The sequence below is a fragment of the Bos taurus genome, chromosome 4 (genome assembly GCF_002263795.3).
Source record: "Bos taurus isolate L1 Dominette 01449 registration number 42190680 breed Hereford chromosome 4, ARS-UCD2.0, whole genome shotgun sequence".
Lineage (NCBI taxonomy): Eukaryota > Metazoa > Chordata > Mammalia > Artiodactyla > Bovidae > Bos > Bos taurus.
In genome coordinates, this window is record NC_037331.1 from 80,535,298 (window position 1) to 80,562,020 (window position 26,723).

A 26,723-nucleotide genomic window follows, 5' to 3' on the forward strand; every position below is an offset into this window, starting at 1 on the left:
GGTCAGGGAACCAAGATTCGACAAGTCACATGGCACAGCCAACAAATTTTTAAAAAACAGAAAAGAATATAAGAAATCCTACAGGTTCCCTACCTCCATTCCAGATAAAGTACATAGACCCATACACCTGGCTAAAGTCTAACATGGACCTCCCCTAAGGAGAGAAAGCCCTCAGTTAACCAATTTTCCCTTAAAAAAAAGACATTTTTTCCATCTGTGGTTCCCAAAGGAACATAAGACATGGCTAAATTTTGTTTTAAGAGTTCTAAAATAAATTCTTTTATGCTTCTGCTGTTGTAAAGTTACTCTAAGGCATTAAATCATCCAGTAGTGTTGGATCCTTATTACTGACAAATTAAGCAATGATTTTGACCAATCTCATATAAAAATCCACACGAGGCCACCCTTCCAGTCTGACCCACTCCTTAGGCCTGTTCCCTCATCTATTTGGTCTCTCCTCCCAGGCTTCTGGACAAGTGGGCATTCAGAAAGACTAAACTAAATACTGTTCCATGCTTGTGGTAGAAACACATTTTTAAAATATCTAATGTTCAAATAAATAAATAAAATATCTCATGTTCAACACAAACTATAAGGATATAAATGTAGAGGCGGATAGGGACTTCCCACCTGTTATAAGAGCAAGAACTATTACTATTATTAAAACATTTTTGAGTAGTTACCTAAATAACATTGTTCACAACCACAATGTAATTCTAATTCAATAGTTGTGTGTGCTTAATTGTTCAGTTGTGTCCAACTCTCGGTGACCCCTGGCATGACCTTAGCCCACCAGGCTCCTCTGTCCATGGGGATTCTCCAGGCAGGAATACTGGAGTGGATTTCCATGTCATCCTCCAGGGGATCTTCCTGACCCAGGTCTCCCACATTGCAGGCGGATTCTTTGCCGTATGGTCTGAGCCACCAGGGAAGCCCAAGAATACTGGAGTGGGTAGCCTATCCCTTCTCCAAGGGATCTTCCTGACCCAGGAATCGAACTAGGTCTCCCGTGTTGCAGGTGGATTCTTTACTAGCTGAACTACCAGGAAAGCCTCAATTCAATATTTGCTCACATTTTCTGACTGATCATATTTTATGACTAATTGTATTATTAAAACAAAAGTGGCCATTAAGAAACAAGTCCAATAACTCCTCTACGGCGGTAGTGAGAAAAACACTAGATTTGCAGTCAGGAGATATAACTCTGCTGCTTACTGTGTGGCCATAAGCAAGATGTTTAAGCTCCCCAAGTCTGATTCCTCATCTTTAAAACAGGCATGACACCACCCACCCAACAGAGTTCTTGTGAGGTTAAAATCAGATAGCTTACAATCTGGCTGCCACCCCACTTTTCAATACTTGTATCTCACCACTTTCTCAACATGAGTCTCATGTTCTGGTCACATCAAAGTCTTTGAGGTTCTATAATGGTGAAGAAAGCTGAGCACCGAAGAATTGATGCCTTTGAACTGTGGTGTTGGAGAAGACTCTTGAGAGTCCCTTGGACTGCAAGGAGATCCAACCAGTCCATTCTGAAGGAGATCAGCCCAGGGATTTCATTGGAAGGAATGATGCTGAAGCTGAAACTCCAGTACTTTGGCCACCTCATGCGAAGAGTTGACTCATTGGAAAAGACTCTAATGCTGGGAGGGACTGGGGACAGGAGGAGAAGGGGACGACAAGGATGAGATGGGTGGATGGCATCACTGACTCGATGGATGTGAGTCTGAGTGAACTCCAGGAGTTGGTGATGGACAGGGAGGCCTGGTGTGCTGCGATTCATGGGGTCGCAAAGAGTCAGACACGACTGAGCAACTGAACTGAACTGAACTGAATGGTATCATATTCACCCTTCCCCTTTGTTTTGAATGCCTTCTTTGTCTATTTGGATAATACAGACTAACACTCAGGAAATCCTTCCCTGACTACCTCCAAGTGAAATCAGCTCCTTCTCTAGTCTCCAAGAACAACCTATACAAATCTTTATCCTAACGGTTACCTGTTTATTGGTCCAATTGACTGACTACACTATACCCTGCTTGAATTGCTAAACTATGCCTTCCATCTCATCATGTGTACCTAACCTAGCACATGTAACCCATGGTGGAAAAAAAAAAAAAAATACTGGATGTTGATTAAATGAATGCATGACATAATACAAAAGCATTGAACTTAAGCTATTTGTGATATAGTAGGAATTCAGTTTATGTTAGCTGAATTTGATATTTAAACCCTTAGAGATGATGGATCCCATGGTTCACCATGATATCACTTCATTTTTGTGATTTAAACTTCTGAACAAAAATCACTAGTGGTTCTAAGATATATTTTATAAAGAAAATGAAAAATATCATCAAATGAATCCTGCATATGGTTAGCACACTCTGTTAAGAATATTTTATCTTGTTTGTATTAAGTTAGCATTAAGGACTTTCAGCTTACAAACCTATGAAACAGGCACATTGATATATAAGAGTTCAATATACCACAAAGTTAAATTGTAAGCATGCTTTTATCAAGTTTCAGTGTGGTCACTGAATTCGATTGCTTAGCAGTAGTGTTTGAAGGGTTATATATACTTCCTGCTTTGGTCAGCTTGATTCTTTATTAAAACAATTGTATCTTCATGCCAAAAAATATATACTATATTTTGAACACCAATAAAGGCATAGGAAGAAAACTGATTCCAAATAGTCATCTTCTGCAGCTAAAAGTTACAGAACTACTCCCAACTTGCTATGCTATAATTAGAACTGTTCAAAAGGAATGAAATATAGCAAGAAAGCAAGAAACAAATAAACCTTTAGAGTGAATCACAGTACTTCGAGGCATAAACAAATATATCATTGAGGTTCTTGAATTAAGGAAATAGTTGACCAAAGAGGCAGACTACAGGCAGATGATTATGTGGGCAGAAATATGCAGGATAGGCTTTAAAGGAAAGAAATTGAAGTCAGGTGAGCAATTAGGTTAAAAATCTCCAGACACTAGAACTCTAGGGGCATGTGGTCCACACTGAAGCTGAACAAACTGCGTATATTTTGCCCCATTTCTAGTTGGAAAACCCAACTTTTCATGTACTTTAGAACACAGAAAGATTATTTTAATTAATACTTTCTGTAGTAGGGATGAAATTTACATTCTTCAACTCACTTTAATTTCTATCTCTGATTGTATTTTCTTTATAAGCCTCATTTTTACTGATGGCAAAACAAACAAAAGGTTTTTTTTTAATAACTTGACAAAAGAAAAACTTTCCTCTTCCTTCTTCCCAAGATGGTATTGTCTGTATGAAGAGGAGCAACCAGTTCTTTCTGGCTTCTGTTGAGATGTCCTGCATTCTGCCTAGTCCACGGGGGATTGTCTGCTATTGACACAGATTTCTCTGGCCCACTATTGTGGTGTCAGTTTGGCACCCACTGTTGATGACCATGGAGTTTGCCATTGTGCCTGGTGGTGAGGTCTCCACATTCTGCACTGTGCTTTTTGGTCCACTGATCCTCCTGGAAGTGGGATAATGGAGCAGGAACAGGGACGAAGAAGCCTTCAGTTTTCTCTCTGCTGCACTAAGCAGATGCAGGACCCCACCCCACATACCTTCAGCCCTTCCTATCAGCCATTGATCCTCTACCATTCCAACATCATGTTGTACATTTTGCTATGACAGAGATCCTGCAATCTCCAGGGTTTTCCCAAGTGACTGGGAGCATCAACTTTCAATGTTCTTCAATTCAGACAAATCTATTAATATTTTGCTTCTCCCTCTCACTTTCAAGATCTCACCTGAAGGGGGTAGGATGAAGAAGGGAAGATATTCCATCAGCTTTCTGGACCTTATTCCCTTTCAATGACTCTCTCCCCCCACTCCCAACCATGTTGTGGGAACTTCCCATATGTTCTGAGCTGTGTTGTGTTCTGACCCAGGCTCTGTTCAATGATAACCCTTTTATTTATAAGAAAATCATAACATACATCTTTTATTTCTTTCTCAAAAAAGAATGCCTTTTCAAACAAAAAGTACTTACTTCAAGATTATCATCTTACTATCAGTTCAGTTCAGTTCAGTCGCTCAGTCGTGTCTGACTCTTTGCGACCCCATGAGTCGCAACACGCCAGGCCTCCCTGTCCATCACAAACTCCTGGAGTTCACTCAGACTCACGTCCATCGAGTCAGTGATGCCATCCACCCATCTCATCCTCTGTCGTCCCCTTCTCCTCCTGCCCCCAATCCCTCCCAGCATCAGAGTCTTTTCCAATGAGTCAACTCTTCACATCAGGTGGCCAAAGTACTGGAGTTTCAGCATCTTATTATAGACATGATCAATTCTATTTGAAAGTCCAAAGGCAAATGATGACTCTCTTGCTTTCAGCCAGGTCAATCTCTTCCCCCAAAAGTAATAGATATTATTGACTTAATGAGTCAGAAGATTCAAAGAACAAACAGAAATTTGGTATTATAGGTAATCTAGATACATTATTTTAATATCTCCAAAATATCTTCAATGTGCATCTCAAGTCTAAATATCCAGTTCAGAGGAATTACTTTAGGTGAAGTTATATTTAACTTGAGCCAGTCTTAAGTTTCAATATAATTTAAAAATCATCCTTTTTTGTACAAAGTTTTCATTCATCAGAGAAAAGAGTACAAAAGTAAAAATCACAGGTCCTTTCTCACTAAGCAAAAGAATCCAAAATCTACTGGCCTAAAAGAATTTCCTGTTGTTAAAATATGGGGAAATTACTGTAATGGCATGCATTTTCTCATATGTAGAAATATAACCCATGACCAAAATATCACTACTTTACTTTTCATAAACATGGGCTTGATTTTATAATATTTAAGTCACTTTAAGTCTGAACCATTCCTAGATGATATTCCAAGTAGCAATTTACACTGAAGTTGTCATAATCTTCTCTCTTTGGGGGAAATAGTTGATCAAACTAAAGAAGTCCACTTAAGGTCAGTAATAAAAGCTAAGACTGATTGTGCCTATTATATGCCAGAAACTGTTTTAAGGGCCTTATGTGTATTATTTCATCTCTTTCAAGGTAAGTATACTAATTATCTTATTTTACAAATGAAGAAATAGATGCATAAAAGGCTTCATAGTTTTCTCAACTTTGCTAAATGAATAAATACTCACCTCTAGTCTTTACATCTAACCACTATTCTGTGCTGCTTCACAGGTCAAGACGGTACTGAATTTAAGATGTAAAACTGAAAGAACTAGGCACAACAGACTCTGCTCTTTTTGCAAGGGTAAAAGAAGGGACTGAGATTCCATATTTAGAGTTTCCATGCAAAATAACTCCTGAACCATATGTTTCAAATGACCCAATCATTGGCTCTTTCATTCCTGATCATTTGACATTTTTAAGCATGAATCATCTAATGAAAAAATTACAGGGCTTTCTTTTGAACACATTGTTTATTTGTCACCAAGAGATCTCAAATATACTTTAAACAAATTCCTGCTATAAAGGAAAGACTACATACCCTCATGAATGGCATAATCCAAAAAAAGAAATTATTTAAAACAGCTCTAACACCTTTTCTAAATTTCCTACATTGTGAAATGACAGCAGTGTCTCCCTTTCAACACTGCCTTCTAGTCAATGTAAAAAGAAATAAACCATCCCCACATGCTCATATTTGGTGTTTACTTTTCCATCAGTCATCTAAAATGGGACGCAGGAAAAGGGATGTGTCTGTCTCTGTTAGAGAGAGGAGAAAAGTGAAGGGAAGAAAATCTAACGAAACAAGAGAGTTGCCAGATTTGGAACTGATTGAAAGAGTTTTGTGTCACCAAACATTTTTCAAAGACCTATCAATCTGCAACTCTTTTTATAAACCAACCTGTAATGACTGGTGTTTCCACACATTTTCTTCACACACAGTTGCTTCTGCATTTGGCAGTGCCTTTGATTTGAAAAGAATTTCAAACTTTAGATGATCACACAGAACCTTTTTGGCATCATGGAAAAGAATATTTAGATCATAAAGACTTAAAAGAATGTAAGCTAGAGTTCCAAGTAGTTTAAACTTTCATTACAGAAATGCTGAAAGCCACATTGCTGGGCTTACAAGTATGTTTATAAGTGATGCCATTTGTAACTCTGACTAATTAAATGAGAATTAAAAGGGATGAGAAAAAAAGCACAGATTAAAATTAATATTAAATGAAAAAAATAAATTCTACAATATTTCACAGACCGAACATCCTCAGCATGTTCTTATTCACATCTTCTGGCATCAAGGGAAAAACCACCTTGGAAAAACCAACAAATCCTTAAAATAACAGAAAAGTGCCAGCACTAACAGTTGTATACTTAGTAATCCCTGGGAAAATTCAAAGAAAGTGGAGTAATGAAATTTGTCACCTGCTGACTGGTTTCTGCTGCTCAGAAAACAAAAAGCACAGCAGACTGGAGTTCAGGATGTACAGCCAGAAGAGTATGGAATTCCTAACTGCAAAGAAACTGACTCCATTACAAATCCACACCTCATTCCCCCTTCCAGCCCCCAAAACCACTGGTTCTCAAAAATTCAGTCCCCAACCAGCACCATCAACATCATCTGGGAACATGTCAGGCCCCATCTTAGACTAACCAAATCAAAAACTCTGGGGAGGAGGCCCAGTAACCTGTGTTTTAATAAACTGTGGCGATTATCTTAAAGTACACTAAAGTTTGAGACCACTGCCTTAAACATCACAACTTGATCAGTAAAAAGGAGAGATGCCCTTCTTTGGTCTGCGACTCCTAAGAGTAAAAAAAAAAAAAAAAAGAATAATTATTGGGAGCTTACTATGAGCAAAGTACTCTTCATGACACATTACTTGTATTTACTCATTTAATCGTTATGCAACCCTGTAATTACTATGCCCATGCAACTCATTAGATAGACAGGCACAGTGAAACTAAGTTACTGAGAAAAGACAGGGCCATTATGAGAAGAATGAATTTCTTGAATGTACATTCACCAACAGCAACAGAAGTATAAACTTACTAGGAGGCCTGAAAAGAAAATTTTTATGTACCTTTAAAGCAACTTTTACTGGTAACAATCTTCATAAAATTTTGCAATTTCTCTTGATAGATGAACAGGTCGAGGTCTAATTTTTTCATGAATCAACTTCTTGAAATGATTCCAGTCTGATATCCTTCATTATGGTCCAGAATGGGAACTGGACTGAGTCCAGCTAGCCAGATGCACTGAATAGTTTGGTCACAAGTAAAATGGAAGATATTGCAACCAGATTGTCCTCAGGTCTGACCAGCACAAAGTTCAAACACCATCTTTTACATCCCTCCTCTCATCCTCTCAGCCTTATCTAATCAATGGATATTCTCAGCTTCAGTGGACAGGAAATATATAAAGGAGCTCAAGATATAAAACACAATTGTGTCTAAGTGTTAAAATGACAGCTAAAGTCAGGAAGTAAACAGCTGCCTCTTTTTTATTTCCTTATTTACTTCTATATTACCTCTTCCAGCAACCCAGGCTTGAAACTTTGCATGTCGCCTTTGAGCACTCCTCTTTCTTCACTGTCTCATCCAAGAAATCACTAAAACGTAACGTTATTTTGTTCAGACTCTTCTATATGTCACTGTCTTTCCATTCCAGCTTCCCAAACTTTATCTCAGACCCTTATCATCTCATCCTAGATTACCACAATGTTCTCATAATCTTTCTCCCTTATATTTATTATGGAGACCACTGTCAAATAAAGCTGCTTTTATCATGATGCTTCCTTGCTCAGAACACATAAGAAATACTCCACTGCTAACAGAATAAAGTCTAAACTACTTAAACATAAATATAAACATCTTCACAGCCTGACTCCAGCTTTATCTCCAACTGTTTCCTTATGTGAATCCTAAACTCAAATCACAGTTGTATGGTCCCTGTCTCGAAAATACGTCATGAGTATTCCAGCAACTCTTCTCCAGCCCCAGCTTTGGACAAAAGATAAAAGATAGAAAATGCCAAAGTGAAAACAGGCATTAAAGCAGAGAATATAGTCTATTTACTAGGCAGGATTTAATTTAGATCAATGCTTCCAATTTGATTATTCTGTTATATGATATTTAGAAATACTAGGACACTGGCGTGAAATGGTACCTCATAGTGGTTTTGATTTGCATTTCTCTGATAATGAGTGATGTTGAGCATCTTTTCATGTTTGTTAGCCATCTGTATGTCTTCTTTGGAGAAATGCATATTTAGTTCTTTGGCCCATTTTTTGATTGGGTCTTTTATTTTTCTGGAGTTGAGCTGTAGGAGTTGCTTGTATATTTTTGAGATTGGGGCATACACACTGAGGAAACCAGAAGGGAAAGAGACACGTGTACCCCAATGTTCATCGCAGCACTGTTTATAATAGCCAGGACATGGAAGCAACCTAGATGCCATCAGCAGATGAATGGATAAGAAAGCTGTGGTACATATACACAATGGAGTATTACTCAGTCATTAAAAAGAATACATTTGAATCAGTTCTAATGAGATGGATGAAACTGGAACCTATTATAGAGTGAAGTAAGCCAGAAAGAAAAACACCAATACAGTATACTAACGCATATATATGGAATTTAGAAAGATGGTAACAATAACCCTGTGTACGAGACAGCAAAAGAGACACTGATGTATAGATCAGTCTTATGGACTCTGTGGGAGAGGGAGAGGGTGGGGAGATTTGGGAGAATGGCATTGAAACATGTATAATATCATGTATGAAACGAGTCACCAATCCAGGTTCGATGCACGATACTAGATGCTTGGGGCTAGTACACTGGGACGACCCAGAGGGAGGGTATGGGGAGGGAGGAGGGAGGAGGGTTCAGGATGGGGAACACAGGTATACCTGTGGTGGATTCATTTCGATATTTGGCAAAACTAATACAATATTGTAAAGTTTAAAAATAAAATAAAATTTAAAACTTTTGAAAAAAAATAAATCTTACTTGAAAGCTCAAAAAAAAAAAAAAAAAGAAATACTAGGAGAAAATGCATGTGTCTAAGACTTCAATATAAAAAATAAAACTTTAACATAGGTCTTTGGTTAATCTATATAATAGCATTTGGATTAAATATTAAGCAAGTGCTATTCCAGATGCCAAAGTTAAACACCTTTATAAAGGAAGAGAGCGTCAGATCCTGAGCTCCTAGAAGCACTTGCCTTTCTTTCTCCATAAAACTGCTAGAGCCACAGATGCTAAGATTTGACCAAATTCACTGCTGAAGGAATAGAAATTCCTTTTGTCCTTGAAAAATAATTCTCCAACTACCAAAAACATTCAACTGAGTCCTTCAAATACAACTACTAAAACACTAACTAGAATCCCAAACATTTAAAGAAAACCAACAGAGTGATAAAAATGTTTCAAACAGAACTAATCTCTAAAAAATAAATCTCTTTAACAAGTGGTGCTGGGAAAACCGGTCAACCACTTGTAAAAGAATGAAACTAAAACACTTTCTAACACCATACACAAAAATAAACTCAAAATGGATTAAAGATCTAAACGTTAAGACCAGAAACTATAAAACCCCTAGAGGAGAACATAGGCAAAACACTGTTGGACATAAATCATGGCAGGATACTCTATGACCCACCTCCCAGAATATTGGAAATAAAAGCAAAAATAAGCAAATGGGACCTAATTAAAATTAAAAGCTTCTGCACAACAAAGGAAACTCTAAGCAAGGTGAAAAGACAGCCTTCAGAATGGGAGAAAATAATAGCAAACGCAGCAACTGACAAAGAATTAATCTCAAAAATATACAAGCAACTCCTGCAGCTCAATTCCAGAAAAATAAACGACCCAATAAAAAAATGGGCCAAAGAGCTAAACAGACATTTCTCCAAAGAAGACATACAGATGGCTAACAAACACATGAAAAGATGCTCAACATCAATCATTATCAGAGAAATGCAAATCAAAACCACAATGAGGTACCATTTCACGCCAGTCAGAATGACTGCGATCCAAAAGTCTACAAGCAATAAATGCTGGAGAGGGTGTGGAGAAAAGGGAACCCTCTTACACTGTTGGTGGGAATGCAAACTAGTACAGCCACTATGGAGAACAGTGTGGAGATTCCTTAAAAAACTGGAAATAGAAGTGCCTTATGATCCAGCAATCCCACTGCTGGGCATACACACCGAGGAAACCAGAATTGAAAGAGACACGTGTACCCCAATGTTCATCGTAGCACTGTTTATAATAGCCAGGACATGGAAGCAACCTAGATGTCCATCAGCAGATGAATAGATAAGAAAGCTGTGGTACATATACACAATGGAGTATTACTCAGCCATTAAAAAGAATACATTTGAATCAGTTCTAATGAGTTGGATGGAACTGGAGCCTATTAAACAGAGTGAAGTAAGCCAGAAAGAAAAACACCAGTACAGTATGCTGCTGCTGCTAAGTCACTTCAGTCGTGTCTGACTCTGTGCGACCCCATAGACGGCAGCCCACCAAGCTCCCCCGTCCCTGGGATTCTCCAGGCAAGAACACTGGAGTGGGTTGCCATTTCCTTCTCCAATCCAATACAGTATACTAACGCATATATATGGAATTTAGAAAGATGGTAACGATAACCCTGTATGTGAGACAGCAAAAGAGACACAGATGTATAGAACAGTCTTTTGGACTCTGTGGGAGAGGGAGAGGGTGGGATGATTTGGGAGAATGGTATTGAAACATGTATAATATCATATAAGAAATGAATCGCCAGTCCAGGTTCGATGTATGATATAGGATGCTCGGGGCTGGTGCACTGGGATGACCCAGAGGGATGGTACAGGGAGGGAGGTGGGAGGGGGGTTCAGGATTGGGAACACGTGTACACACATGGCGGATTCATGTTGCTGTATGGCAAAACCAATACAATATTGTAAAGTAATTAGCCTCCAATTAAAATAAATAAATTTAAATTAAAAAAAATAATGAAGGTGATACTTGTTTTTAATACAATTATGTAAAGTTTAAAAATAAAATAAAATTAAAAAAAAAGAATTTCTGAAATAGAAAGAACTTTTAAAAGTACTATAATTACAAGCAATGACACTAAAGGAAACATTGCATTCTTAAAAAAAAAAAAAAAAAAACTCTTCAGACGCAGGAAAAAAGAAGAGGAAGAAAAGGACCAAAGGAAATAATGAGAATTTTTAGAAATTAAAAGCATTGTGACTGAAATAAAACAAATTGATAGATGAGTAAAAGTAAGATAGATACGGATAGGGATAAAGATTCAGTTAGTGATCTGGAATATCATAAGAATTCTTCCAGAGCATAGTAAAAAGGACAAAAAGTAGGTTTTAGCAAATATATTAAATATAAGAACAAGATATAAGGAATCAGCATATAGTGTAAGAAAAAATATTAGCATTCTTCACCAACAATCTAATGTCCAGTGAAATATTTAGAAAATTATTAAAATTAATGAGTTTAGTAATCTAGATGGAGACAATATATAAAATCAACAGCTATCTTATATGCCAGCACAAATTAGAAGATGAAACCCATAAAGATTCCATTCAGAATTCAAATACTCATATGATAACTAAAAGTAATGATAAAGTAAATAAATAAAACATACATTAGGGAAACTGTCAGTCTTACTAAGGAATATCAGTTCAGTTCAGTTCAGTCGCTCAGTCGTGTCCGACTCTTTGCGACCCCATGAATCGCAGCATGCCAGGCCTCCCTGTCCATCACCAATCCCGGAGTTTACCCAAACTCACGTCCATCGAGTCAGTGATGCCATCCAGCCATCTCATCCTCTGTCGTCCCCTTCTCCTCCTGCCCCCAGTCCCTCCCAGCATCAGAGTCTTTTCCAATGAGTCAACTCTTCACATCAGGTGGCCAAAGTACGGGAGTTTTAGCTTTAGCATCATTCCCTCCAAAGAAATCCCAGGGCTGATCTCCTTCAGAATGGACTGGTTGGATTTCCTTGCAGTCCAAGGGACTCTCAAGAGTCTTCTCCAACACCACAGTTCAAAAGCATCAATTCTTTGGTGCTCAGCCTTCTTCACAGTCCAACTCTCACATCCATAGATGACCACTGGAAAAACCATAGCCTTGACCAGACGGACCTTTGTTGGCAAAGTAATGTCTCTGCTTTTAAACATGCTATCTAGGGTGGTCATAACTTTTCTTCCAAGGAGTAAGCGTCTTTTAATTTCATGGCTGCAGTCACCATCTGCAGTGATTTTGGAGCCCCAAAAAATTAAGTCTGACACTGTTTCCACTGTTTCCCCATCTATTTCCCATGAAGTGATGGGACCAGATGCCATGATCTTAGTTTTCTGAATGTTGAGCTTGAAGCCAACTTTCTCACTCTCCTCTTTCACTTTCATCAAGAGGCTCTTTAGTTCCTCTTCACTTTCTGCCATAGGGCTGGTGTCATCTGCATATCTGAGGTTATTGATATTTCTCCCAGAAATCTTGATTCCAGCTGGTGTTTCTTCCAGCCCAGCATTTCTCATGATGTACTCTGCATATAAGTTAAATAAGCAAGATGACAATATACAGCCTTGACGTACTCCTTTTCCTATTATATTCCTAAGGAATATAATAAGGCTTAAATCTGAGAGAAACGCCATGCTGCACCATGCTGCTGGATGGGAAGATTTAATATTGTAAAAGTGTAAATTTGTCCCCAAATTAATCTATAAATTAAAGAAAGTCTCTCATGTCATTCTAAATTCTACATAAAATAGATCGAGACAAGAAAGAACATTTTTTAAAAAGAAAAATTGACCTAAATACTATGCAAGTATGGTAATTAAAAGCCAGCAAGAAACTAATCCAGATATGTATATACTGAACAGTAAACAGAATTAAAAACCCAGAAAAATATCTATGTCTATGTGAAATTTGTCATAATAAGGGTAATATTTCAAACCAGCAAGAAAAGGAAGACTACAACTATAAATGGCACTGGGATATTTGGTTTTTCACTTGAATGAAAAACAAAACAAAAAAACTAAGTTATATTTTGATCTCACAAAGTAGACAAAAATTCTTAATGTAATAAAGAGCTAGAGATGAAGCTATAAAAATGTCAAAGAAAAAACAAATATGACTATTTTAATAACTTTGAGACGAAAGATCTTCTTAAACAAAGACAAGAAAAAACTGACTTATATGAGTACATTAAAAACCAAAATGTTCTGTTTGCCAATCAACAAAAAAAAGTATAAATAAAGTTATAAGGCAAGCAACACTAGTGGAAAATTTTACTGTTTATAAATAGAAAATGGGTTAAAATCCATAATGAAGTGAAGTGAAATCAAAGTTGTTCAGTAAGTCGTTCAGTCATGTCTGACTCTTTGTGATCCCATGGACTATATGGTCCATGGAATTCTCTAGGCCAGAAAACTGGAGTGGGTAGCTGTTCCCTTCTCCAGGGGATCTTCCCACCCTGGGATCAAACCCAGGTCTCCCGCATTGTAGGCAGATTCGTTACCAGCAGAGAAGACCAAGAACACTGGAATGGGTAGCCTATCCCTTCTCCAGGGGATCTTCCTGACCCAGGAATCCAACTGGGGTCTCCTCATTGCAGGTGGATTCTTTACCAGCTGAGCTATCAGGGAGGCCCTCAAATCCATAATATACAAGCATTAAAATTAAAATCCAATCAAAAAATAGGCAAAGATTTTAGCAGTTAAAACAAACACACATTAAATAATTCTCCTTCTTATTTTCACTCTAGAAAATGAAAGTGTTAGTGCCAGTGTTTATAAAATGCAAATGCCACCTCTTTTTGCCGAGCAGATTAGTGAAAGCTGCAAAGGCTGATAATATCTAGTACTGGTGATGCTAAGGGAAAACAAGTACCACAATTCAGTTTTGATTGGTGTGTAAATAAGCACAGCCTTTTGAGAAACATTTTGGTGGTTCTACTAAAATTTAAATCAAGCTTATCAACTCAGCCAGAAATAATGCTTCAAAGAATTTATTCAAGAAATACCCAAGTAAGTCAAGATAAATATGAACATGTTCATTGTCTTACTATGTGTTATCAGTCAATATTTCAAGTCAGACAAATACCATCTAAATAAATCTGCATTCCCATATCCCAATGTGCAATCTTTGAAAATAATAGATATTTAAATAATTAATAAAACATTATCATAATATATAAGTAATAATTAATTAATGATTATACAACAATTAAAAGCCATTCTCTAAAAATAAGAATTGCTGACCACAGCATTGCCTACAACTGCACAAGACCCTTAGCCACTGCATAATAAATATTTACATGGAAAATTTTTGTCCCTACTTTTAGGTCCAAAATACAACGTACTGTGTCCACTGAGTCAATAATATTTGTTCTGTACTATGGCAACCCACTCCAGTACTCTTGCCTTGAAAATCCCATGGACGGAGGAGCTTGGTGCAGGCTACTATCCATGGGGTCGCCAAGAGTTGGGCACGACTAAGAGACTTCAAATAGACCAGCACAGCAGGCAGAATAATAAACCCTCAAAGATGTCCGCATCCTAATCCCCAGAACCTGTGAATGTGTTATTTCACACAGCAAAGGACTTTCCAAGTGAGATAAGGTCAAGGAGATTAACCTGGATAATCTGGGTATGATCACAAGGGTCCTTATAAGAGGAAAAAGGGAGGCAAGAATCAAAGTGATATAGTATGAGGAAACCCAACTGACCATTTCTGGCTTTAAAGATATAAGGAAGTCATGAGAAGTATGGGCAGTTATAGAAACTGGAAAAAGGAAGGAAATGAATTCTCCTCTAGAGCCCCCAACTGATTTTAGCCCAGTAAGACCTATTTCAGACTTCACACCTCCAGGATTATAAGAAAATATATTTGTATTATTTTAACCCATTATGTGAAAATTTGTTTTAGCAATAATAGAAAACTAATACAATCAGACACTGTATTAGGCTAAAAAAAAAATCTAAGATATCTTTTTGTCTTTGAAATCACAGTTCTTCCAGTGGAGGAAATAGACACAAATTATAATTCTTAAGATAGACATTAAATGTCAAGGTGTAAGATTTTCTGCTTCCTTTAAATTATGTTAAATTTCATTATATCTGCTGATAGTCTCATGTTAGAAATCTGTAGATGTTCCAGATGTCTGTGTGTTAAATAAAATTGATTTTGGAGGTTTGATATTATTGACTGAAAGAAATAAAAATCGCAACTTTGTTCTCAGTATCTCAGTCATTGCTATTAGAACATTCTTCATGTCTTTCTGAATTCTATAGATAATGTTATAAATGACTTATTATTAAAAGAAGGATAAAAGGGACATTTACTTCAATATTTCATTGTCAGCGTCACTTAACAGTTTGGCAGACATTAATTATGACACATTATTGAGTATTTATGCATAAAATGGTTTATGTAAAAGATTTTGAATCCTGAATTTTTTAGAAATTAACTGAAATGTTTGTGTCAGTTGAAGTTTCTTACTGGGATTTAATAAATAAACAACATGGGGATTTACTATGAAGGAAGAGAATTGCTGGCATTGTAGAACCTTACAATAGTAGTGTGAACCCCTAGGCAGCAGAGACAGAAAATGACTTGTAAATATGCAAATAAGAAGAACGTTGGCTTGTAATTTGGAGGTTATTCCTACATTGCCTATAGTAAAAGTGAAAGTGTTAGTTTCTCAGTCTTGTCTGACTCTAAGTGACCCCATGGACTGTCGTCCGCCAGGCTCCTCTGTCCATGGAATTCTACAGCAAGAATACTGGCGTGGGTAACCATTCCCTTCGCCAAGGGCTCTTCCTGACCCAGGGATCGAACCCTGGTCTCCTGCATTGCAGGCAGATTCTTTACTGGCTGAGCTACCAGGAAAACCCACAATGCCTATATGTTGGCCTAAGTAATCAACCAAAACTAAGAGAGAATAGGACAGCTAGTCTAGATATCCCCTTGATGGAAAATGTCAAATATTTATGAGATGTTTTGCTTCATGGTACATTTAATATATATACAAAGTTTTTTCCAAGTTAAATTGTTTTTAGAAAACTTTTAGTATCAATCAGGGTGGAATTGGGGGACAGAAACCATACCATTTCTCTTTTCAGGGACAATCTAATTACAACAATTCTCCAATGAAGTTGTTAGCTGGGTAACTGAGGAGATAAAAAGGGAACTCAAAGGTGTTTCAAAGGTAGCAACTATAGGAAGCAGTTACCACTCCTAGGAGCAGGGGAAGCAATAGTTAGAGACAGTTAGAATTATCAAACTTAGAACCCTAGAGGAAGGGGCCCTGAAGCTAAAACTCAGATTTCTGAGAAGTGTTGGTGAAATACAGCTGATTTACCTGAGACTAGACAATTAATTTTGAAGTTAATTCTTCAAATGTTGGGAAAACTGCAAGCTTGATTCCGCTGCTGCCACATAAGAAGAACTGCCATTGTCACAGTGAAAGGAGTGCTGTTGGGGTGATGATCATGGAAGCCAGAAATGAATTGGAGTCCATGGGAAGAAAGCAGAGAAAAACATGAAAGAGAAACACTTTCCCTCCACTTCCTACCTTGCTGACTCCCTCTCATGTCTCCTCTCAGATTGAAACAAGAAGTCAGGTGGCAAAGTAGAAATATGGTTTAGCATCCCAAACCCAGCCTCACCAAGTATAATATAGAAGGGAGGATATTCAGCTGAGAAACAACTTAGTAACTTGTCTACCTGTTTGGCAGCTCCCATCCATGTGTACCCTTCCATAAAAAATAACAACAACACAACTCAGTATTTCCACTTAACAAGCTGCAACTATTCTTAGTGCAAATAAAGACATCGTCTCACCAAACAGTAGAGACAAAAATCTCCAAAGTCATGGTATGCATCCCTGTGCTGCATTATTTCCCAAATTTAGTCAGTCCCATTGAATTTTCTGTTACCTAGCAGTAAACGGAAAATAATCTCTCAAAAGCTGTAAATTAAGAAAGAGGAGATATAAGAAAGTTAACATATACAAATATATATGTATATTCATACAAACATGAACAAGAGGAAAAATATATATAGCTGCTACAGTCTTTATGTGACTGGTCACAAGCCTGTCACTAATGGATCTAACTTCCTTCTGTCACTATCTATTGGACCTGGGACTACTAAGAGACTCGCAAAAGCATGCCCCGAGTTTCAGACATGGTTTTCCTGCCCCCATTACGTAGTTATTATTTAGTCACTAAGTCGTGTCTGACTCTTTTGTGACCCTCTGGACTGTAGCCCTCCAGGCTCCTCTGTCCATGAGATCTCCCAGGCAAGAATAATGGAGGGGGTTGACATTTCTTTCTTCCAGGGATCTTCCAGAGTCAAGGATCAAACCAGTGTCTCCTAGGTCTCCTGCATTGGCAGATGGATTCTTTACCATTGAGCCACCAGGGGAGCCTGTTGTGTAATATTAACCCTATTTTCCCTTGGTAATCAGGGTCAATTACCAGCCAGCAGTAACAGCCTTGGTTCAGTGAAGCCTGTTGTTTCAGTGGCATTCAGAGAATCCCCATATAGTCAAGCGGCAATCTCATCTTCCAGTCAATGAATTATTATGCATCACCTGGTAGAGGTATTCTTTCCTTAGGAAACAAGACCACCAAACTAGCAGAGCTTACAGTTGGAGAGAAAGAAGAAAATATTCTGATAATGTAGATTATTAGATATTATAGTAATTTATAGTGATATCTACTTATAGAACTGCATGGATTATTAAAAGATATGTGAACTCACTCAGCAACAGTGAGTAGTACACAGGAGGCCCTCAACAAACTCCCAGCTGGCACTAGTGGTAAAGAATGTGTCTGCCAGTTCAGGAGACACGAGAGATGCAAGTTTGATCCCTGGGTCGGGAAGATCCCCTGGAGCAGCAAATGACAACCTGCTCCAGTATTTTTGCCTGGGAAATTCTATGGACAAAGGAGCCTGGCGGGCTACAGTCCACGGGGTCACAAAGAGTTGGACACCACTGAGCACTAGGGAGGACTAGTAATGACAATAGTGAAAGTGAAAGTCACTCAGTCATGCCCAATTCTTTGCAACCCCATGTATATACAGTCTCATGGCGTTCTCTAGGCCAGAATACTGGACTAGGTAGCCTTTCCCTTCTCCGGGGATCTTCCCAACCCAGGGATTGAACCAGGTCTCCCACATTTCAGGAGGATTCTTTACCATCTGAGCCACATGGGAAGGAATGACAATAGTGGAAACTTTAATAAGAACTTACATTTATTGGGCCTTCAGTCACTCAATCATGTCCGACTCTTTGCAACCCCATGAACTGCAGCATGCCAGGCCTACCTGTCCATCACCAACTCGCGGAGTCCACCCAAACCCATGTCCATTGAGTTGGTGATGCCAGCCAACCATCTCATCCTCTGTCGTCCCCTTCTCCTACCGCCCTCAATCTTTCCCAGCATCAGGGTCTTTTCAAATGAGTCAGCTCTTTGCATCAGGTGGACAAAGTATGTACCAAATACTGGACTCAGCAATATTTACGTTATCTCATTTAATCATCACAACAACCTTTCAATTGCCAATATTATAGTCACCATTTTACAAAGGAGGAAACCAAGGTTTAGAGAAGAGTGACTTGTTCAAGATGACGTAACTAGTGACAGAGACAACCGAAATGGCTCCGATTCCAAAAGCCATGTGCTTGATTAGTAAGGAAAGAGAAAGGAGAAAGGGAGGGAGGGCGAAAGGGAGGAAAGGAGGGTGAAAACAAGGGAAGGAAGTCCTTGAAATTAAATTGTTTAATTGCTCAGTTAATAATGCAATACTTTAGAACTTAAAGACTCTGTAACAATAAATTCATGTGGATCCCCTCCCATTTAATTGTAGACAAGTGAAAAGACAGCACTGCTTCTATTTTGACCACTCCCAGTTTTACTTTTATTTTTCATAATCTAGTACTAATTTTCACTAGTATTCTTCAGGACATGATGACTTAACACCACTGAACTGTACACTTAAAAATGGTTAAGGTGTTAGATTTCGTGTTATGTGTATGTTACAATTAAAATTAAAATTGAGAAATCAGAAAAAAAAAATCCTTCAGCTACTTTTGCAACAAAATTGTTTACTACCTCTGGGTTGAAATCTTGCTATAAAACCAAAATAGTGGCAATTATACCTGCCAATCTGAAGGATAACTATAAGCAAATGTGTCCCTTTTATACTTTTTTTAAAATTTTAATTAATTTTTATTGTAATATAATTGCTTTATAATGTTGTGCTAGTTTCTGTTGTAGAGCAAAGTGAATCAGCCATATGTATACATATATCTCCTGTGTTGTGGATTTCTTTCCCATTTAGGTCACCACAGAGCACTGAGTAGAGGTCCCTGTGCTACACAGTAGATTCTCGTTAGTTATGTTTTGTACATAGTACCCATAGTGTATATATGTCAATCTCAATCTCCTAATTCATCCCACCCCTGTCCTTTCCCCCTTGTTGTTCAATTTTATACTTTTCCATCCTTTCTCCTGCCACCTGAATTGTAGCAGTAACACCTCCTTCAGTGACTCTGCAGTGGCACAGGAGTGAACTGCCAACTTCTAAGGGCAAAACAAGACCCTTGATTCAATTTGTTTTACCTGGGCTGCTTTTGTTCACACACAAGAAGTACCACAGAAGTGAGAGCACAGACAGGGTGGCAAGTCCCTCATCTCGAATCTGGTTTGTCCAGACCAAGAATTTGTTCTGTTCTCCTCCCTACTGACCAAATGACTTGAAAGAGTGCTAGTTGCTTAAATTTTGTAGCCTTTTCTTAAAAATATAATGGTCTATATTTTATCAAATTCTTTTCCTAACCATTATTTCACTTGATCTCATGATAAGCTTGGGAGATCAATATTATTGTCATTTCACACACGTATAACAAAGCTGAGGTTTACAGGGTTAAAGCTACTCAAGATTGTAGGACAGAAACCCAGATTTTCTCACCCAAATTTCTTTCAAACCATGAAAGCTCCTAAAAAGTTTAACTTTAATTGACACCAGAATTTCTTCAACCTGTCTCATTTCTAGTCCTTCTAATTATATTCAACACTATATACTGACAATAATAGGCATTTTAGTGTTGTAAGAATATTGTGGGTCTTTTTAGAATTGTCTTTATTCCACACATCTAGGAAACTTGCTATTAGTATCCTCTAAATAGGAATTGAGTGACAATCTTTATTAGGACTTTTCTGTTTCTTCTACCACAATAAAAACTTCCACAGTACCTCCTTTTAATTATTCTTTATGTCTATTGTTTATTTCCAAACTTTAAAATCAAAAGGTTTTTCAAAAAATTAGTCTAATTCTAAAGCATCATATTCACATACTATCGGTAACTCTGTCATTTATTTAGCACGTGGAATGAATGAGCAGTTGAATGAGTTTTTCAACAAAGTTGAACTTTGTTGGACATCTTTGCAAATCATCATAGTTCTGCACTAGAGTTTCATCAAATTCACACTGCCTTTGTCTTGGCAATGGAAGGCTCCCCTACTGAAGGAAAATTCATTTGTATTATTAAGCAAAAATAAACTTTGTTTGTTATTATAAGCTAATGAAACTTACCAATAGCTTGTCTTATCATTTATGATTATCACCCCATTACAACACTTTTTATTATAAATTCTGCTTTTCTAACAATTTATTTCAGAGACTTAATTCAGACATATGCTGTCAGGATTTTTGCAACATTTTCTTACTTTCAGCTCAAAGAATTTTTTTGTATCTGCTGTACATATGCATCTTATGACATCTCCTACACAGTGTCATTTTATTTTTGTCTTTGTTTATTCTATTTATTTTTTTGCTTAAATTATTTATTTTATTTTAAGTATTTATTTTATTCATTTTTTTGTTTATTTAAATTATCTACTCTGAAATAATTAGCTCTTCTAATACCAACACTTTACACACCCATGGTACAACTATCAAACCTAAGAAAATAATATTAAGATCCCCTGGAGAAGGAAATGACAACCCACTCCAATATTCTAGCCTGGGAAATTCCATGGACAGAGGAGTCTGATAGGCTACAACCCATGGGGTCATAAAAGAGTCAGACACAGCTTAGTGACTAAATAACAAAATGAAATGAACTATAGACTTTATTCAGATTTCACTAGCTTTTCCACCAATGTCCTTTCCTATGCTAGAATCCAATTCCAAATGACTGACTTACTATTAATCACTACTACTTATTCTTTATTATTAGTGATCTGATGTTGCTCAGACTACAGAGTTGAAGTATGTCTTTGAGTTTTCTCTGCTTTAAGGTTATTACTCCTTCTATTGTAGTTGTTTCCCAGGTGGAACAAGAGGTAAAGAATCCACCTGCCAATGCAGGAGCCACAGGAGACATAGGTTCAATCCCTGGGTTGGGAAGATCCCTTGCAGAAGGAAATGGCAATCCATTCCAGTATTTCTTGCCTGGAGAATCCCATGGACAGAGGGGTCTGGTGGGCCACAGTCCATGTGGTCACAAACAATAGGACATGACTGAAGCAAATGAACCCAGATCTCCCACATTGCAGGCAGATGCTTTACCATCTGAGCCTTGGGGAAGCTAAAAATGAACACACACACATTAGCAAATATTTTTGGGGGGGAGAATGGTGATATATTGCACATATTATGCTTTTCCATAACATTTACCCACTAACTTAAATACTCACTGGTGCATTTTTCTTACAGCAATCTTACAGTGATGTTCTAATGGTTCTTTCTATTTCCTTCATTCTTTCTACATTTATTAACAAAAATACATCTGTAAAGAAGACTTGTCCTTTAACTTCCATTTATTTATTTTATCACCTATTATGCCAATATGAAAAAAAAGATATTTATTTTATTATTTTAGTTGTAATTCAAATAATTCTGACGGTTTTTTTTTTATTGTCATTTGAATCATTTGTTTTTTAATTTGTTCTAAATTTGGCCACTGGGAATTCTTTCAGCTTAGTTCCTACATCTTTTCAATGTCCCCATACTTTTTTTTCTTTTATTGTTTAGTATTTCCTTATTTTCTGGCATCACCAAATGTCCAAGTTTATCTTGGATTTTTCTACTCAACCTTGGAATCAACTACTACTCCAATAAGCTCTGATACTTTTTAATGGACAATGATATTTAAAAAGCAAGACCTGGAGGCAAAATATGTTCATGACTACTGGGGATTCACTGCTTCTTGGACATCATGTGTATACATATGAACCAAGTCATGTATATATATATATATATATACACACACACACACAAACATACATACATATATATATATGTACTTGTGTGTCTCTGTTTATATTGAGAACACAAGGGTTAATAGTGGTATTTTCAATCTAGCATCACATGGTTCATTCTATTATTCTTTCTATGATTAGTGATAAATTCTTTTACAACATAGAAAATAAAAAGATGGCTTTCATTATCTACGATATATTCACATACGTTTTCAACCCTAATATACATGTAAAGTAGTTGCAGAATTTCTAACCCATGCCCATTTGAAAAATAAATCTATCAGTTACATAGCGTACATTTGTAGGCATGTTGTAATTTTTGTCTCTATCTTTACAGTAGCAAGTCAAAACACTGTTTCCCAAAGTTGCTTAGCTCAGCTCCTTTCCTCCCTGTCTCTTTCAGGGTAGTTATGTCATTCATTTGTCATACTCTAGATTGCACCTTGGGTTTTCTTGACATGCTGGTTGATTTTTTGGGGACACACATACTCTTTACAGTATAGAGTTGCATGGATTTTGAAGCATAAAGTCCTATATGGACCACCACAGATCAGATCAGTTGCTCAGTCGAGTCTGACTCTTTGTGACCCCATGAATCGCAGCACGCCAGGCTTCCCTGTCCATCACCAACTCCCGGAGTTCACTGAGACTCACGTCAATTGAGTCAGTGATGCCATCCAGCCATCTCATCCTCTGTCGTCCCCTACTCCTCTTGCCCCTAATCCCTCCAAGCATCGGAGTCTTTTCCAGTGAGTCAACTCTTTGCATGAGGTGCCCAAAGTACGGGAGTTTCAGCTTTAGCATCATTCCTTCCAAAGAAATCCCAGGGCTGATCTCCTTCAGAATGGACTGGTTGGATCTCCTTGCAGTCCAAGGGACTCTCAAGAGTCTTCTCCAACACCACAGTTCAAAAGCATCAATTCGTTGGCCCTCAGCCTTCTTCACAGTCCAACTCTCACATCCATACATGACCACAGGAAAAACCATATCCTTGACTAGATGGACCTTTGTTGGCAAAATAATGTCTCTGCTTTTGAATATGCTATCTAGGTTGGTGATAACTTTCCTTCCAAGGAGTAAGTGTCTTTTAATTTCATGGCTGCAGTCACCATCTGCAGTGATTTTGGAGACCAGAAAAAAAAAGTCTGCCACTGTTTCCACTGTTTCCCCATCTATTTCCCATGAAGTGATGGGACCAGATGCCATGATCTTCGTTTTCTGAAAGTTGAGCTTTAAGCCAACTTTTTCACTCTCCACTTTCACTTTCATCAAGAGGCTTTTCAGTTCCTCTTCACTGTCTGCCATAAGGGTGGTGTCATCTGCATATCTGAGGTTATTGATATTTCTCCTGGCAATCTTGATTCCAGCTTGTGCTTCTTCCAGCCCAGCATTTCTCATGATGTACTCTGCATGTAAGTTAAATAAGCAGGGTGACAATATACAGCCTTGACATACTCCTTTTCCTATTTGGAACCAGTCTGTTGTTCCATGTCCAGTTTTAACTCTTGCTTCCTGACCTGCATACAAGTTTCTCAAGAGGCAGGTCAGGTGGTCTGGTATTCCCATCTCTTGAAGGATTTTCCACAGTTTATTGTGATCCACACAGTCAAAGGCTTTGGCATAGTCAATAAAGCAGAAATAGATATTTTTCTGGATCTCTCTTGCTTTCTCGATGATCCAGCGGATGTTGGCAATTTGATCTCAGGTTCCTCTGCCTTTTCTAAAACCAGCTTGAACATCTGGAAGTTCACAGTTCACGTATTGCTGAAGCCTGGCTTGGAGAATTTTGAGCATTGCTTTACTAGCGTGTGAGATGAGTGCAATTGTGCAGTAGTTTGAACATTCTTTGGCATTGCCTTTCTTTGGGATTGGAATGAAAACTGACCTTTTCCAGTCCTGTGGCCGCTGCTGAATTTCCAAATTTGCTGACATATTGAGTGCAGCACTTTCACAGCATCATCTTTCAGGATTTGAAATAGCTCAACTGGAATTCCATCACTTCCACTAGCTTTGTTCATAGTGATGCTTTCTAGGGCTCACTTGACTTCACATTCCAGGATGTCTGGCTTTAGGTGAGTGATCACACCATCATGATTATCTTGTTCATGAAAGTCTTTTTTGTACAGTTCTTCTGTGTATTCTTGCCACCTCTTCTTAATATCTCCTGCTTCTGTTAGGTCCATACCATTTCTGTCCTTTATCGAGCCCATCTTTGCATGAAATGTTCCCTTGGTATCTCTAATTTTCTTGAAAAGGTCTCTAGTCTTTCCCATTCTGTTGTTTTCTTCTATTTCTTTGCATGATTTTTGAGGAAGGCTTTCTTATCTCTTCTTGCAGTTCTTTGGAACTCTGCATTCAGATGCTTATATCTTTCCTTTTCTCCTTTGCTTTTCGCTTCTCTTCTTTTCACAGCTATTTGTAAGGCCTCCCCAGACAGCCATTTTGCTTTTTTACACATCTTTTCCATGGGGATGGTCTTGATCCCTGTCTCCTGTACAATGTCACAAACCTCCATCCATAGTCATCAGGCACTCTATCTATCAGATCTAGTCCCTTAAATCTATTTCTCACTTTCACTGTATAATCATAAGGGATTTGATTTAGGTCATACCTGAATGGTCTAGTGGTTTTCCCTACTTTCTTCAATTTAAGTCTGAATTTGGCAATAAGCAGCTCATGATCTGAGCCACAGTCAGCTCCTGATCTTGTTTTTGTTGACTGTATAGAGCTTCTCCATCTTTGGCTGCAAAGAATATAATCAGTCTGATTTCGGTGTTGACCAGCTGGTCATGTCCATGTGTAGAGTCTTCTCTTGTGTTGTTGGAAGAGGGTGTTTGCTATGACTAGTGTGTTCTCTTGGCAAAACCCTATTAGCCTTTTGCCCTGCTTCATTCCATATTCGAAGGCCAAATTTGCCTGTTACTCCAGGTGTTTCTTGACTTCCTACTTTTGCATTCCAGTCCCCTATAATGAAAAGAACATCTTTTTTGTGTGTTAGTTCTGAAAGGTCTTTTAGGTCTTCATAGAACTGTTCAACTTCAGCTTCTTCAGTGTTACTGGTTGGGGCATAGATGTGGATTCCTGTGATATTGAATGATTTGCCTTGGAAACGAACAGAGATCATTCTGTCATTTTTGAGACTGCATCCAAGTACTGCATTTCAAACTCTTCTGTTGACCATCATGGCTACTCCATTTCTTCTAAGGGATTCCTGCCTGCAGTAGTAGATATAATGGTCATCTGAGTTAAATTCACCCATTCCAGTCCATTTTAGTTCGCCGATTCCTAGAATGTTGACATGCACTCTTGCCATCTCCTGTTTGACCACTTCCAATTTGCCTTGATTCATGCACCTAACATTCCAGGTTCCTATGCGATATTCCTCTTTCAGCATCGGACCTTGCTTCTATCACCAGTCACATCCACAACTGGGTATTGTTTTTGCTTTGGCTCCATCCCTTCATTCTTTCTGAAGTTATTTCTCCACTGATCTCCAGTAGCATATTGGGCACCTGCTGACCTGGGGAGTTCCTCTTTCAGTGTCCCATCATTCTCCCTTTTATACTGTTCATGGGGGTTTCAAGGCAAGAATACTGAAGAAATCTCAGTAAGAACAGACAAGTTCTTTGGCACTTGAACCACAGCTCCAGCAACTCCCGTCTCTTAGTGGCTCCTGAGATCAGGAGAAGTTCTAATCTTCATGGTTGCATCCAAGACCATGGGGTTCCTTACCCACACACCCAGCTCCCAACCAAGGGCTAAGGTGTCTCTTCAGAAAATGCATGCTGAGACTTTGTTGGTGGGCCAGTAGTTAAGATTCCATGCTCCCAATACAGGGGGCACAGCTCAATCCCTGGTCACAGAACTGACATCCCACAGGCCATAGCCAGTTTAAAAAAAAATTAGAAAATGCATGCCAACAGCATTTCTCACCCCCTACTCCACCCCCTCGTTCAGTAGTACAGAGTCTCTAGTTCAGACAAGAACTTTATAGAGGTCCAGCACTGTCTTCTTTCACTCAGCAAAGATCCATAGAACAGAGACTCTATCCCAAGTATCACAAGCCAAGGATATTTAGATCCTAGTTACTCTTTCCACAGCTTGATCATAGGACAGAGTTTCCATACTGGGAAAGGCAAACAAAGAAGAACAGAAGTTACCACTGTCAACTACAAATTGGCACTTACCAAGAGCATTGCCAACGACTGAACAACAAAGGCATTTGCCACCTGCCTCTACAGAGATTGAACCCCATCCTGCTATAGCTGTTGGCCTTCAGCAACCCCTGAGGGAGTTCAGGGTGGAGTGAGGCACTCTGTGCTCCAGGGAATCTGGTGGGACAGGTTTTTAGATAGTTGGATGTTTTTAGGAACAGATTTTATGATCTCAATCCTTGCATCTCCTCATATCTAGAGAAGCACTAAATCCCTTCATGGAGACATCAGATCCTCAAGACTGACAAAAACCTTTTTGTAAAATGAG

At 38.2% G+C, this 26,723-nt stretch overlaps 1 protein-coding gene and 1 long non-coding RNA gene across 15 annotated transcripts in view; both read right to left on the reverse strand.

Moving 5' to 3' along the window:
- The window catches only part of SUGCT (succinyl-CoA:glutarate-CoA transferase), an 875,539-nt gene that overhangs the window by 481,867 nt on the left and 366,949 nt on the right, over positions 1 to 26,723 (reverse strand).
- Positions 6 to 11,043, reverse strand: LOC112446478 (uncharacterized). The gene is made up of 3 exons (XR_009494331.1): positions 7,041 to 11,043; positions 6,382 to 6,762; positions 6 to 5,920 (listed from the first exon to the last, which is right to left on the reverse strand). It is a non-coding gene; the product is annotated as an uncharacterized lncRNA (long non-coding RNA).